This window comes from Lolium rigidum, chromosome 1 (assembly GCF_022539505.1).
Source record: "Lolium rigidum isolate FL_2022 chromosome 1, APGP_CSIRO_Lrig_0.1, whole genome shotgun sequence".
Taxonomy (NCBI): Eukaryota; Viridiplantae; Streptophyta; class Magnoliopsida; order Poales; family Poaceae; genus Lolium; species Lolium rigidum.
In genome coordinates, this window is record NC_061508.1 from 210,522,170 (window position 1) to 210,533,992 (window position 11,823).

Here is an 11,823-nt window from a genome sequence, read left to right on the forward strand (position 1 = left end):
GCAATACTACATGCTCACCAAAATCTTTGTTGAGAGCTTCAAGTTCCACAACAAGCACTATGGCCCGACAGTTGCATTCAAGATTTATGGTGATGCTATTACTATGACATTGGAAGAATTTTGTGTTGCATTGGGTATTGCCCCTGTAGGTACAGCAAGGAAGATTGAGGACAACCCCAGGGTCTTGTTGGAGCTCTATCGAGGAATCACCAATGATGATTGTCGCACCATTCAGCGTGACAAGATAAGGAACATCCAACTCCCCGCCATTAAATACTTTGCCTATTACATTGCTACTAGCATTCTTGGTAGGGTGAACACTAGCAATATTTCTAGCTACCATCTTGCTTTCTTAATTGCTGCACTTACTGTAGAGACACCTTATCATCTTGGTTCTCTTATTGCTCGCCGCCTGTCTAACAGGGGGCCTATTTTTGGAGGAACCATTGCATCGCGCATTTTAGCACACTTAGAACTTCCTCTTGACTCTAATGATGTGCCATTAACTCCTAGGAGGCTTGATATTGCTGCAATGAAGAGCCATCATTTTGTTACCGCTGATTCCACTTCAGATAATTTGGTCTATAGAATGTTGTTTGCTGACGGGGATGAGAAGGAAATCCCTTTGCCCCAGCCCAGATTTGTTCAGTATTGACAGGAAACCATGGTCGCGCTCTAAGGAGGAGGTGGAGGAGAAACTGAAGATACAAGGCTTCCACCAGCAGCATGACTCCGAGGACGCCGATCCCTCCTACGACTACACCATCATGTATCCGGGTGCTTCTTCTAGCACATACCCGGAATATGATCCGTCTTCGTACTACGGAGGTGCTACTTCCTGGACACCATGGGGTTGAACTCCACTTAGGCCAAAAGCCTAAGCTTGGGGGGAGGTATACCGGCATCACTCATTCTTTGCATATTATGGTTGCTGGATACTTGTACATACTTGTTTAGTTTCTTTGAGTGGTTTTCTAATGAGAGGGAGATGATATTTGGGGAAGTGCTGCCTGAAAACAGATTCTGGACTGTTACCAAAAAAAATTCTAAAAAATAGCCAGAACGATATTTTGCGAAGCCAATTTTTGTGCATGTTCCCCAGGTTGCTATCTAACTTTCATTAGTTGAACACTTTTCGATTTGAGCAGTGGAAGAATTTCTTAAAAATCGAGTAATGTACTGCTGTCAAGTTTGACGAATTTCTGCTGCTTTGTGTTTATGTGACTCTTCTAGTTTCCATTTTCTTGTTTTTTGCTTTGTTTCTTTCCTAAAACACAAAAAGACCAAAAATATTTCTGTTTTTTCTCTCTATCATTTGTTTGTTTTGGTTTCTTGCATTTATTTTGCTTTATTTGCTATCGTTGGTTTGCTATAAGAAAATCCAAAAAGATTTTGCTTTGGTTGCTTGTTTCCTTTTGTTCTTGTTTCCAATTCGAAAACACCAAAAATATTTGCTGTTCTTCTTTGGTTTGTAAAGTTCATTATGAGTTCAATGGTCTTCGGTGGCTGGAGCGTGGTTTTCATTTCATATTATCCAAGCTGCGCAAGTGAAAGGCAATAATGACGATCTACGACAATTGGATTGTGGTGAGAGGCTGGTATGAACTCTATTTGTTTTCATTTTTGTACATATACTCATCCATGTGAGCATGCTTAGTTGGTTCATGTGAGGTATATGTCATTTTTAAGAAAGTCTAGTAGTTCATGATCTCTCATGTTTAGCTCCAATTTATTAATATGAGTAGCATGTCATGGATGTTTGTTTGCATTGTTTTATTCATAAGTAGGTATGACATTGTGGTATCCTCCTCTGAATAATTCATTTATATCGACTTGGCACATGCTCACGCATGCATATGACTGAACAAAAGTCAATTAAGCCTCTATGATTTACATTGCTTCGAGTTCTTGTATCACTTTTATGCCTCCGTTAATTTATTTTGCCGCAAGCATGATTATGACAGTTACTGCTCTCTTGATTTGTCGCTCCCTAGTCTTTTGCTAGCCTTCACTTGTACTGAGCGGGAACGCTGCTCGTGCCTCCAAACACCTGAAAACCAAGTTGTTCCAAAGTGTCCACCATAAATACCTATGCATGGCATTTCAAACCATTTCAAGTAAATTCTCATGCGCTACCTTTAAACCTTCAAAATGCTTCTCAATTTGTGTTAATGTTTCATAGCTCATGAGGAAGTATGTGGTGTTTAACTTTCGACCTTGTCATTTACTCTTGACGGACTTTCATTATGGACTAGTGGCACATCCGCTTATCCAATAATTTTGCAAAAAGAGCCGGCAATGGGGTTCCCGACCCGATTAATCAAACTTCATTAATAATTCTCTTCACATGTTTTGCTCTGATTCGTCAGTAAGCAACTTAATTTTGCAAATAGACACTCCTCCATGGTATGAGATTGATGGAAGGCACCCGAGGATTCGGTTATCCATGGCTTGTGTAAGCAAAGGTTGGGGGGAGTGTCGCCCATAATAAAACTAAAATACGTGTGTAAACAAAAGAGAAGAGGGATGATCTACCTTGCTGGTAGAGATACCGTCCTTCATGGGAGCCGCTCTTGGAATTCTGGTTGGCGAGGTAGTTGGTGTACCCATTACCATTCGTTGACAACAACAAACACCTATCAAAATAATTTTGCTCCTGTTTTAAAAATGAAAAGCTCTAGCGCATGTTAATCCCTGCTTCCCTCTGCGAAGGGTCAATCTTTTACTTTTATGTTGTGTCTCCATCCTTTCTTTGAGCACTATCTTGAGAGCACAACTATCATTCTTAGTATAATATGCTTGTATCAAAATATGATTGATTGCGGTATAACTTTGATGCTTTTATCTTTGACAATCACTATTTCTAGTCTTTCTATGAACTTTAGAGGTGCCTGAGCATTTATGTTTTGCTGATCAAATATGGGCAAGCGAGATACCACTTTATCATACTCTTTTATGAACATTGCAATCCTGCTTATAGACATGATTCATGATGCTTATTATTAATTGTTGGTACCTTTCCATGATTGACATAGCTATTAGATGATCTTATTTGCATGTACCTTATTATGAACTGCCTAAGTATTAGCCATATCATGAAAATATTTACATCATATGAGCAAATGTGTTCGTGAAAGTTCTTTTATCGCACTCAGTTGTTAACTGAATTGCTTGAGGACAAGCAATAAGCTAAGCTTGGGGGGAGTTGATACGTCCAAAACGTATCTACTTTCCCGAACACTTTTGCTATTGTTTTGCCTCTAATTTGTGTGTTTTGGATGCAACTAACACGGACTAACGCTGTTTTCAGCAGAACTGTTCTGGTGTCTCGTTTTTGTGCAGAAATCCAACTTTCAGGAAAATCCTCGGAATTTATGCGAAAGGTCCTATTTTTCCAGAAGACTCACGGAGCCAGAAGGGCAAGCCAGGTGGAGGCCCGAGGGCCCCACACCATAGGGCGGCGCGGCCCAGGAGGGGGGCGCGCGGCCCTAGCGTGTGGCTCCCTCGGCTGGCCTCCGACGCCCTCCTCTGGACTACTTAAAGGGTTCGATCTAAAAATCCCGATCAAGAAGTCGAAGTCGCCAGAAACCCTCCAGAACGCCGCCACATCGTGAAACTCCGTCTCGGGGGCCATAAGTCTCCGTTATGGCACTCCGCCGGGACGGGGAATTGGAGGAGATCATCGCCATCATCATCACCGACGCCTCTCCATCGACCAGCAATGTTTCCCCATCCATGTGTGAGTAATTACCCCGCTGTAGGCTGAAGGGGATGGTAGGGATTGGATGAGATTGGTCATGTAATAGCATAAGATTGTTAGGGCATAGTGCCTAGTGTCCGTAATTGGTACTTTGATGATATTGTTGCAACTTGTTATGCTTAATGCTTGTCACTAGGGCCCGAGTGCCATGATCTCAGATCTGAACATGTTATTGTTTCATCATGCTATTCATTTTTTTATGATCTTACCTGCAAGTTGTATACACATGTCGCTGTCCGGAACCAATGGCCCCGAAGTGACAGAAATCGGGACAACCGGAGGGGATGGTAGTGATGTGAGGATCACATGTGTTCACGGAGTGTTAATGCTTTGCTCCGGTACTCTATTAAAAGGAGTACCTTAATATCCAGTAGATTCCCTTGAGGCCCGCCTGCCACCGGCTGGTAGGACAAAAGATGGTGTGCAAGTTTCTCATTGCGAGCACGTACGACTATATATGGAACACATTCCTATTGATTGCTTTGTACTTGGACACCATTTTATTATTATCTGCAAATGCCCTGCTTTGATTGTTACATGAGTTTCTCTCATCCATGCAACGCCCGTTATCCGTCCCCGTGCCTACAGTATTTTAATCCTGCTGTTTACTATAATTACTACTGCTGTCTCTGTTACTCTGCTGCTGTTATTTCACTACTGCTATCGCTATAAAAGCTGTTACTATCGATAAACTCTTGCGAGCAAGTCTGTTTCCAGGTGCAGCTGAATTGACAACTCCGCTATTAAGGCTTTCAAGTATTCTTCTTCTCCCCTTGTGTCGAATCAATAAATTGGGATTTACTTCCCGCGAAGACTGTTGCGATCCCCTATACTTGTGGGTCATCAGCAGCCTAGTGTGCTGCCCTACGAAAGGCTAATGATAGCCTAGCTAAACTCAGATGTGACGAGGAAGCTAAATGGGCCCAGCGCGCAAAAGTAAAACACGTACAAGAAGGGGAAAATAATACGAGATATTTTCACCTGATTGCTAATGGAAAACATAGGAAGAAGAAGATTTTTCAGTTAGAGCAAGACGAAAGGACAATCGTTGGTGAGGAAAATCTTAAAGTTTTCATCACTGAGTACTATAAGAAACTATTTGGGGAACCAACAAAAAACAATTTTTATATGAGAGAAGATATTTTTGCGGATATACCCCAGATCTCCCCTGAGGAAAACTCTTTCCTCACATCTAAGTTCACTGAGGAAGAAGTATTTGAAGCTATTTCTCAAATGGAACACAACAAAGCTCCTGGACAAGACGGGTTTCCAGCCGAGTTTTACAAGCACTTCTGGGAAACTATTAAGCACGATCTCATGAACCTTTTTACGCAATTACAACAAGGTGATCTCGAGTTATATAAGCTTAACTTTGGGGTTATTACTTTAATACCTAAGAAAGAAGACGCTGTCCGAGATCCAACGAGTATAGGCCTATATGCTTACTAAATGTGAGTTTCAAGATTTTCACCAAGGTAGGTACAAATAGAATAACCGGGATAGCCCGCAAGGTTATTAAGCCTACACAATCTGCTTTTATGCCGGGACGACATATACTTGAAGGAGTAGTTGTCCTTCACGAGACCATTCATGAACTACACAGGAAGAAAATAGATGGGGTTGATTTTGAAAAGGCCTATGATAAAGTTAATTGCCTTTCCTTCAACAAACTATGCGTATGAAAGGATTTTCACCTATTTGGTGTAAGTTAGTGGCTAATTTTGTTCAGGGAGGATCAGTGGGGGTAAAGGTTAATGACGACATTGGCCATTACTTCCAGACTAGGAAGGGGTTGTGGCAAGGCGATCCTCTATCACCTATCCTATTCAATATAGTTGCTGATATGTTGGTCAGGTAGGTGGTCTTATCCCACACTTAGTTGAGGGGGGAGTATCCATTCTACAATATGCATACGATACTATTCTCTTCATGGAACATGACCTTCAGAAGGTTGTTAACATGAAGTTAATCCTTTGCATCTTTGAGCAACTGTCTGGACTTAAGATCAATTTTCATAAGAGTGAGATTTTCTGTTTTGGAAAGGCGAAGGATGTGGAGAACCAATATAAGCAAATCCTTGGTTGTGAAGCTTGTTCTCTCCCCTTTCGTTACCTGGGGATCCCGGTCCATTATAGAAAACTTCTCAATAGGGAATGGAATCCAGTAGAGAACCGCTTTGAACGAAAGTTGGGTTGTTGGCAAGCTACTCTCATACGGAGATAGACTTGTACTTATTAATTCCGTCCTAACCAGCCTACCGATGTTTATGTTATCTTTTCTTGAAATACCTAAAGGGGTAAAGAAAATATTAGACTTCTACAGGTCAAGGTTTTTTTTGGCAAAATGATGAGCATAGGCGTAAATATCGGCTGACTAGGTGGAACATTATTTGCTGACCTAAAGATCAAGGGGGTCTCGGGGTGGAGGTGTTAGATCTCAAAAACAAATACCTACTCAGTAAGTGGTTGTTTAAACTCTTAAATGAGGATGGAGTATGGCAAGAGTTGCTGCATAATAAATATCTCCGAACTAAAACGCTGTCACAAGTGACAACAAAACCCACTGATTCTCCTTTTTGGAAGGGGCTCATGGGAGTTAAGGATGATTTTTTCTCTTTCGGCTACTTCAAAGTTGGTAATGGTCAAAATACACACTTTTAGGAGGACATATGGTTAGCTGACCAACCACTAGCTAAGCAATACCCTTCGTTGTATAACATTGTCCGCCTGAGAAACGTTCTGGTTTCAGATGTTCTAACGAGTAATCCTCTGAATATCGAATTCAGGAGAACTTTATCTACTGATAAATGGGAGGCTTGGTTACTACTACTTCAGCGCCTAATCAGGGTTAACTTGACGGAAGACCCGGATGTTTTTGTCTGGAAATTAACTGCCAATGGTGTTTTTTCGGTCAAATCCATGTACACAAATATCTTTGGAAAATAAAGGTACCGCTGAAGATTAAGATTTTCGTGTGGTTCCTTTATAAAAAAGTAATTCTCACAAAAGATAATCTCACAAAAAGAAATTAGAATGGGTGTAAGAATTGTGTTTTCTGTGGCTCTAATGAAACCATAAACCACTTATTTTTCGATTGTCCCTTCGCAAAGCTAATCTGGAGAACAATCCAGTATACTTTTAATATCCCTCCACCGGCCAATGTTACAAATATGTTTGGAAATTGGCTAAATGGTGTTGATAAAATATCTAAAGCACAGATTTGAACGGGTATTTGTGCTTTGATGTGGGCTATATGGAATTGCCGCAATGATATTGTCTTTAACAGAAGCTCAAATGCTAAATTTTTACAGGTTATCCGTATGGTTACGCACTGGATCCATGAATGGTCATACCTACTACCGGAGGCTCATCGTGCGCATATGGATTCTGGATGCAGCCGTCTGGAGACGGTTCGAGATATCTACAACCAGGGTGGCTGGCAGCCTATTAAGAGATTGCAACTTGCATAATTATATTTCCTTTATTTTCCGTTGGTTAAGTTTTACGTACACCTTATGTGTCTCTTGAGTTGTATAACTTCTGAATATTAAACTATACAATAAAACAGCTGTGTGCATCTATTGATGCAGAGGCTGGGGCGATGCTCTCATTTCTAAAAAAAATAACAAGGTTTCCTCTCCTAGAGGAGCTCGAGTTGTCGCAGTGTCCTGAGCTAATAGAAAAGACACATCTACGTCGTGAGGTGTATGAGATTCTTGGGTGAGCATGCCCACAGCTGAAGCATTTCATGCTGAATAGGCGACAATATAGGAAGAATTCAGTGTATAAACTTGCAGGGTGAAAATCCAAGGTCTCGTCATAATTGATTGTATTTGGCAATGACCTTGCTAAAGGCATTGTTTTGTGAGTGCGAACTTTCTCCGGGGTGAAAACCTATAGTTATTGATGAGGGTGATGACGGCGCTTGTCCACTGTTTCCTTCCCGAGTTGAAGGATTCCTAGTGCTATTTTGGTGGTGTTTGGTGCGTTGTTACAAGAAATTGGTCACTTTAGAGAGACTTTTCTTTTCTATCATCACTATGGCCATTAGGCACTACGTTGTTGCAGAGGCTGAGTATAATTGGTATCTTCACAATATTAATATATATTATTTTTACCAAAAGAAACAACGCTTGTATTAGTTTGATGGTTTGCGATCACTACGGGAGAATTGTCGTACGCCGACGGCCAGGCGATGTGCCGACGGCCAAATGTCGGGGCCGTCGGCACAGGAGCCTCCGGAGCCCGGCGACAAGGATGGCCGTCGGCGTTAAATTGGCCGTCGGTACAGGCTGGAGGTGCCAACGGCCACCGTCGGCACAGTACCGATTTGGCCATCGGCACAACATTTTTTCCTTTTTTTTCACTACAGACCTGTGCCAACGGTTATAGCGTCGGCATAGCTTTTTTCTATTTCTCCACAGCGGTCTTCAAAAAAGCATAACTAAATTATTCTAATTGAGAAAAATAAGTATAATATATCAAATTTTGCCGAAAAACAAGAACTATCATAGAAAAATATTTAAAATACCTCAGCAAATCTTCTTACAAATGAGCTATAATGTTCGAGGTTTCATGGATTTCACACACGCAAAAAATGAAAAAATGGTTGCTCGTGGGTCGGATTAGAAATCCGCGTCCGGGTTATTACTTACCATCCTAGGGCTCACACACGTGCCAAATATGACCTTATTTCGGCAAACTATGCCATGTCAAAGCTGTTTCCACCCTCATTTCCCCTGAAATCCATAGAACTCTCGACGTGATAGTCCTTTTCGTTAATGATTTTTTTAAAATAATTTTCATATCCCAGTTTTGACAAACGGAATAGTTACTATGACCTATAAAATGATGCCACGCGGCTCCGTGGGATTTTTTGACTTCGTTCAAATTGCCATCTGACAAAAACAGGCCCTCCGGGACATGCGGTATCGCCGTACCGGGCATGCGGGCGCACCCATTCGCAAACAAACTAAACGGACAAAAATTAACACATATAATGATGCGTCGTAGAACTAAAAACATTTTTTCCGGAATTTCTGGAGCGACGGATAGTTGAGCCCTAGTTCAAATCCGATCAGTTTCCAGCGGATTTGGCGGGACACCGCCGGAAGCCGCATGGGTTCCCAAAAAGCTATCGCGTACACATGTCATGTTATAGTTGGTGTGTAGGTGGTCTAGTATCATCGCACGGAGGTTTCACGTTATATTAAAATGCGCCCCATGTAGCTGCTTCACAAATAAAAACCGTTTGGGCACGCTAAAAATGAAAAGATGGTCGCCCGTGGTTCGAATTAGAAATCCGCGTCCGGGATCTTGCTTCCCATCCTAAGGCCCATACACGTGCCAAATATAACCTCATTTTGGCAAACTATGCCATGCCGAGGCCGTTTCCCACCTTATTTCAGATAAAGTCAATCAGATTTAAACTAGAGGTACTTGATCTAATGCTCATAATTTTTGGGTAAATTAACTTTGTAGGTTCAGAATATGATATGGATGTTATATTTGTATTCCTCTCATTTTTCTGATCAATTTAGATATATTATTTGCCAAATTCGAATTTACTGATATTAATTATTCCATATTAAATAAAAAAGAAAAAATAAAATCATTTAAATTTTTTTCACATTATATATTATTATTATTATTTATATATATTCATTGTTGTTTACTTAAGTAATTGTTTAGAATTCAAAAATATAGAGGTGTGGCATCACGGTCAAAGGGTTAATATGATTGATATGGTAGTATTAACAACAAGGTGTCATTTCATTCATGGAAGCTCATGCGAAGAGAACCAAGAAGTTAAGCGTGCTGGGGCGAGAGTACTGTGAGGATGGGTGACCAACCGGGAAGTTTGACTACAAGTGCAATTTGACATAAGATTAGGTGTACTAAGTGTGATTGTGAAAGATTAACAAGTAAAAAAGAATAAGAAGAAAAATTAAAAAAATAAAAATAATAATTTTTAAAAAATATAATTTGAATATTTTTTCAAAAAATATTGAAAATTTTGAAATACTATACCGACGGTAAAACCGTTGGCACAACAATCTGTACCGAGGGCCAGTCTGTGCCGACAGTGATTGGGCAGTCCCTGACCAGAACTATACCGACGACGCTACGCCGACGGTCACCGTCGGCACAGCCTGTGCCGACGGCCTTCCATGCTGTGCTGATGGCTGGCGGCCATCGGCATACTCCAGCTCTCCTGTAGTGGATGGAGGTGGGGCACGGACCATGATGCCCGGGGTATTGCAACTATATGCACGACGCTCATTGCAGATCATCGCCAACAACCTCGCCAGCGAAGGGCTGGCAGCCATCTTGGAGAACTGCCCGCACCTGGAGTCGCTAGACATATGCCATTGCTTCAGCAGCAACGCGTCGGCTCGGGCCGGTGTTTAGCGGCGACGAGCTCCTCTAGCTCTCCCATGCATGTATCTTATCGACACTATGCCACTATGACACTATCTATCCGGAGCTATGTTATGAGACTACGATTTGTAGCTATTTGAACTTCATCTTATGTCTATTTGCAAAGTCCTGTGAATTATTTGTCAATTATTTGTCAATTATTTGTGATTATATGTGATGTTGTGCTGTGAAACCTGTGGAACGCTAAAAACAGAAAAAAAAGAAATAGGGTCGACGCTACACAGACGGCTTAACCCTCGGCATAGCCTCGGCATGGACCAAATGGTCATGGCTATGCCGAGGGCCTCCCCCTCGGCGTATCATCGAGCAGATTCACCAGATGGCGCCACGTAGCGCGCTATGCCGACGGGCGCCCCCTCGGCGTATCGCCGGCCAGGAGCCCCAGAACGTGCCACGTCGCGAGCTCTGCCGACGGTTGCCCCCTCGGCGTAGCGGTGATGGCCGTCAGACGGACGGCGACGTCAACGTTGCTACGCTGAGGGCCGGTACGCCGAGGGGAGGACGCCACCGTCGGCCACGTCACGGTACACCGACGGCCGCCGCTACGCCGAGGGCCGTGAGGGCTGTCCCGATGCCAACCTTGCCCGAGGGGCTACATCGAGGGTCCCCGTCGGCGTAGCCTACGCCGAGGGCCAGGCCGTGCTACGCCGAGGGCGGGCGGCCGTCGGCACACCGTCAGATTCCCGATGATCAGAAAAGTGATTTGAGATGGTTTTATATCCAAGGCTACCCCCCCCCCCCAGGTGTGGCCGGCTTCTCGGACAGGGGGTTCCTACACTTAGGCAGATTCTGCATGTATAGGGGGAACTCCCTCGGAGGTGAACCGGAGAGAACCTTGGGATCATATGGGATGATCCTTGTTTCCACATGTACCTATGACCTAACCAAGCTCAAATGGAGGCATATGCCCACCGGGGGACCCCGATGGGATGCGATCAAAGGGGTAGACCGCGCGGTCAACAGAACTAGGGTTTCGTCAGAAATCGAGCCTCAGATCTAGGGAATGGCCCCAAAACTTGTGTGTGTCCACATGGAATGCACAAAAGTGATTTTAGATGGTTTTATATCCAAGGCTACCCCCCAGGTGTGGCCGGCTTCTCGGACAGGGGGTTCCTACACTTAGGCAGATTTTGCATGTATAGGGGGGAACTCCCTCGGAGGTGAACCGGAGAGAACCTTGGGATCATATGGGATGATCCTTGTTGCCACATGTACCTATGACCTAACCAAGCTCAAATGGAGGCATATGCCCACCAGGGGACCCCCGATGGGATGCAGTCAAATGGGTAGACCGCGCGGACAACAGAACTAGGGTTTCGTTAGAAATTGAGCCTCAGATCTAGGGAATGGCCCCAAAACTTGTGTGTGTCCACATGGAATGCACAAAAGTGATTTGAGATGGTTTTATATCTAAGGCTACCCCCCAGGTGCATATCTTTTGATATCCCTCTTTGTTGGAGTCCATTCCTTTATTCTTGTTTATCTCTTTGGTGACTCCACAAAGAACTTGGTTATGAGTGCTTATTTTATCCTATTTGCATCTTCAAGCACTCATACTTGATTTGGCACAAGCTTCGTTTTTACTTGCTTCTTATTAAGCTTGTGTTTCTTCTCGGTTCATTG

At 43.0% G+C, this 11,823-nt stretch overlaps 1 pseudogene; it reads left to right on the plus strand.

The window, feature by feature from the left end:
• LOC124654622 overlaps positions 1 to 10,170 on the plus strand; it is a 48,829-nt pseudogene extending 38,659 nt beyond the window's left edge.
• The last annotated feature ends 1,653 nt before the right edge of the window (positions 10,171 to 11,823 follow it).